The following is a 5,000-nucleotide window of genomic DNA, read 5'->3' on the forward strand; positions in this document are numbered from 1 at the left end:
TGCATATATATATATATGTGTGTGTGTGTGTGTGTGTGTGTGTGTGTTGTGTATATATGTATGTATGCAGATATATATATATTGTTATATATATATATATATATATATATATATATATATATATATATATATATATATATAATATAAATATATATATATTTATATATATATATATATGTATGTATGTATATATATAAGTGTGTGTGTGTGAGGGAATATATTTATGTGTGTTTGTGTGTATAAGAAGCCTTATTTGCATGTGAAAGAGGGGCTCCCAAAGTCTTGATGAAAACGCCCTCTTCATAAATCGAAGAAGTTACGCGACGTTGAAGGCGAAATCGAGGAAATTTCCTCAACATGAAGTTATAAGGAAGTTGTGTCAGTCAAATGGTTATTAATCTTAATCTTTTTCACCCTTTATCCCTTATCCCTTATTCCTGATTATCTTATCCTTATCTTTACCCTTGTCTCTTCTTCAGGTATCTATCTGGCTTATATTATCTATTTTCATTCATTCCTAATGTGCTTTATTATCATATCCCTTCCATTCCTTGATCATCGTATTCCTAATCCTTGTATTTCTTAGTCTTACATCCCTTATCCTTCCTTATTCCTGATTCCAAATCCCAAAATATCTTGTTCCTTATTTTCCTTAATCTCTCTTCCCTATCTTTCTATTTCCGTATTACGCCCTGATACTATATTTTTCCTAATCAATATTTAACGAATCATATATACTACTGCTTTTCTTATTCTGATTTTGATTCATATTACTTTTTATTACTGCGACCAATCTAATTACAATTACCTCGACTACTATGATTATTACTATCACTACTATAACAGCAACGATAACGAATTCTACTGATACTTATACTACTATTACTGATACTACCACTACTATTACTGCTGCTGAAACAACTGCTACTTATGCTACATTTATTTCTACTATTACTTTTACTACAACAGCAACTTCTACTACTACTATTACTACAACTAGGTCGATGAGTCATATGAATACAACAACAACTATTATTATTAATACTACTCTATTCTTACTACAACAACTCTTATTAGTCATGTAACTACCACAACAACTACAATTACCACTACTACCATTACTACAACTATTGTTACTACTACTACTACTACAGAAACTACTATTACTACAACTAAAACTACCACCACAGCTAATAGTACCATTACAAACATTTTTTATCACTGATATCGTCTTCACACCCAAACATTCCATTTACATTTATTAAAGAAGACCTAAGCTCCATTTCAATATTTTCATGCTAGTTATCTTTGATATGTGATTTTATGATTAGTCAGGTTCGTTAAGAAGACATGCGGGGAGGGAAGAGAGAGAGAGAGAAAGAGAGGGAGGGAGGGAGGGAGGGAGTGAGGGAGAGAGAGAGAGAGAGAGAGAGAGAGAGAGAGAGAGAGAGAGAGAGAGAGAGAGGGAGGGAGGGAGGGAGGGAGGGAGGGAGAGAGAGAGAGAGAGAGAGGGGGAGGGGGGGGGGGGAGGGGGAGAGGGACAGGTAAGAAGAGAAATGAAGAGAGAGAAGGAGAAGAATAAAGAGGAGAGAGAAAGAAGCGGAGAGTGAATGGAGAGAGAGAAGAGAGAGGGGATATAGGAGACAGGAGAGACAGAGAGGAAAAAGAAGAGAGAGGAGAGAGGAAGAAGGGGAGAGAGGAGAGGAGCGAGAGGGGGTGAAGAGAATAAAGAGGAGAGAGGGGGAAAATGGAGAGGAGAGGGGGAGAATAAAAGAGAGAGGAAAAAAATGAAATAGGAGAACAGATAGAGGGGAAAGAGGAAAGAGGGGAAGAAGAGAGAAGAAAGAGGGAAGAGAGAGAGAGTAAAGAAGAGAGAGGAGATGGAGGGGAGAGACAGAAGGGAAGGGGAGAGAGGGGAAAAAGAGAAAGAGAGAGGGAAGAGCAGAGAGGAGTGAGGGGAAAGAGAGAGAGGGGGGGGGGAGAGCAGAGAGGAGAGAGGGGAAAGACAGATAGGCGAGAGAAGGTAGAATGGAGAGGAGAGGGGATAGAGGAGAGAGGAGAAAGGGGAAATAGGAGAGAGTGTAGAGAGGGGAAGAACAGACAGAGGAGAGAAAGAGAAAAGGAGAGTCAGATTCTCATTCATTGAAGTTGTTGTCATACAGAAAACATGCATATACATTTGATAAAACTGTAAACTTTTCCCTGACGCCAAACTGTTCAACCAAGGCTATCCCCCCCCCCCCAAAAAAAAAATGTATTATCTACTATAATCATTTAGTTAAACAATGAATATGGTCACGAAAAAAAAAAGAAAAAAAAGGAAAAAATATATATATATAAACATATATACTGTATATATATATATATATATATATATATATATATATATATATTTATATATATATATATATATAAATATATATATATATATTTATATATATATATATATAATACATATATATATATATATATATATATATACATATACATACATATATATATATATATATATAGATATATAGATATAACAAATATGTAAATGCAACACACATATCAGGTACCAAATACGTACCAAAGGTATCAAAGGTAAACAATAAAAAGAAATAAAAAAAAGACAGACTGGATGGCTATTGCAACAATCCCTTTATCTGTTTCCCAAATACATTGATCTTGCGATGAAGTTTGAAATTAGCCGGTAATGTGTTCCACGCTTTGCTGCCTTCATATTTGATATATTGTTACGTGTGGACCGTTCGGTAAGGTGGGATCGCTACCTAAAGAGTGTTTCCTGTTGAAAAATATGATATATTGCTAGAGTCCGTTGTGAATTGACTGTATTCGTTCAGTGTCTTTCAAATAGTGACGAACTATTCATAAATCTCATTCAGTGTGAATAGTTCCTGCCGTTAGAATAAAAGGGCTGAACAGACCAACGTCAAAACATATTACGTAATGTTCGTGTCTGCGTCACAGTACCTGGCCGGGGTAAGCTTTCAACGGGGCGCCCTAGAAAGTACATTCTTGTTATAAGATATGGTTACAGGAGGTTTTTGTAATAGGACTAGAACATATCTTGTGAGCTACGTACGTGCTTTGTACAGTAGTCCGTAATTTTTATATAATTTTGTTTTTGGTATCGAAACCGTGGGAGGTCTAGTTTAGTCTGTTGTCAAGGGTATTGCTGAGATATTTAGCTCGGGAATCGAGAGACGTTAATAGTCTGATAATGACATTTCATTAAGCAGACGCCGTTTTCGTGTAATGAACATCGATACAAATTTAGTTTTGATAAGCACGCGGCTCTTAACCTACTCTCTCATTCAATCTGGATGTTGATTCTTGATACGCACAGTGCCATCAACACCAGGAGATGATAAGAAAAATAAACATTTGCATCAACATACACTGTAATGTTTCAGTCTATCTTAATGACAATATTATCATTCTTTATGGTATAGGTATTTGCAATTCTTTACAAAGACAATTTCTTTTTATAGAATTGTTTTGTCTTCTATGCCATAATTGTTATGTTTAGTATCATGAGATTAGGAGTTGAATACCTTCCTCAGGTCGAGGGCATTAGCTAGAATAATTTCTTAAAAGATTCAATACCCGGTATGCAAATTTAAGAAAATGGTGGATGGTAGCCAGTGTAGAGGATAAGAGAAGCGAGAGGATGAAGAGGAATGGAGAGAGAGAGAATGCGAAGAGGGGAGAGGGGAGAAAGGAGAGAGGTAGACGGAAAGAGAAGAAAAAGGGGAGAAAGGTAGAAAAGAGAGGGGGAAGAACAACGCAGAACGGAAGGGAAGAGGAGATAGGAGAGAGAAGAAAAAGAAAAAAAAAAACTTTGAAGAAGAGAGAGACGAAAGGAGGAATAGAGAATACAGAACACAAAAGGAGAACCCGAAATAATTTAAGTGAAAGTGTAGGCCCGGTACGTAAATGCATCTACACTTCTTTCACTTTTTTTTTTTTAAACAAAGTAAAATAAAAGACAACGTAGCAGATAAAGACATTATCGTTCAGAATCATTGCAAAAGTTCTACGTAATGCAACTATTTTTTCTTTATATAAGACGATTTGCAAATTGAATACGTTCCATTTTTTTTTTTTTTTTTTTTTTTTATCAACCTTAATCGTCATATTTACGACAGGCAAATTCTAACAGTCTCTTGGTGGGATTTTGTCTGCTTATTTGTGCGAAAGAAAGAAAGAGACAAAGAGAAGAGGAGGGAGAGCAGTAGAGAGAGAGAGAGAGAGAGAGAGAGAGAGAGAGAGAGAGGTGTGTGAGGGGGGGGGGGCGGTATAACTTATCTCTCTCTCTCTCTCTCTCTCTCTCTCTCTCTCTCTCTCTCTCTCTCTCTCTTTCTCCGCATTTCCCTCACCCATTTCTTCCTCTTCTTTCTCTACTTCCTCTTCTTCCACCTTTATCTCTCTCTCTCTCTTCCCTCCATCTCTTCCTCAATCTAGCTTTCGCAACACACACACACACACACACACACAACACACACACACACACACACACGCGCCCACACGCACACGCACACACACACACACACACACACACACACAACACACACACACACACACACAACACACACAACACACACACACAACACACAAACCACACTATAACTCGTAAAATATATCTACCTAACTAACAAGAACAACACTTATAATAAAATTTAACAACTAAAAAACTATCTATTCATCAACACAAATATATATCTAACACAAAACATACTTAAACTTAATACAAATCAGACAACATCATACGGACAAATACAGACATTAACAACTCAACACGCAAAACTCTTAATCAACCGTCATTACATGACTCAAAATTTATATGTCACATACTAATCACACAAATTAAAAAACTATAATAAATTCACCCCCCTTAACACTCGGACAAACGCGCCCGACACACGCTCTACACGACGCCACAGCACCAAAGAATGAAGGATAAGATTGCACGTCCATAAGTGTTCAACCGGCCA

The sequence above is a fragment of the Penaeus japonicus genome, unplaced genomic scaffold (genome assembly GCF_977035675.1).
Source record: "Penaeus japonicus unplaced genomic scaffold, GWHDUDI00000001_assembly GWHDUDI00000013, whole genome shotgun sequence".
Classification (NCBI taxonomy): domain Eukaryota; kingdom Metazoa; phylum Arthropoda; class Malacostraca; order Decapoda; family Penaeidae; genus Penaeus; species Penaeus japonicus.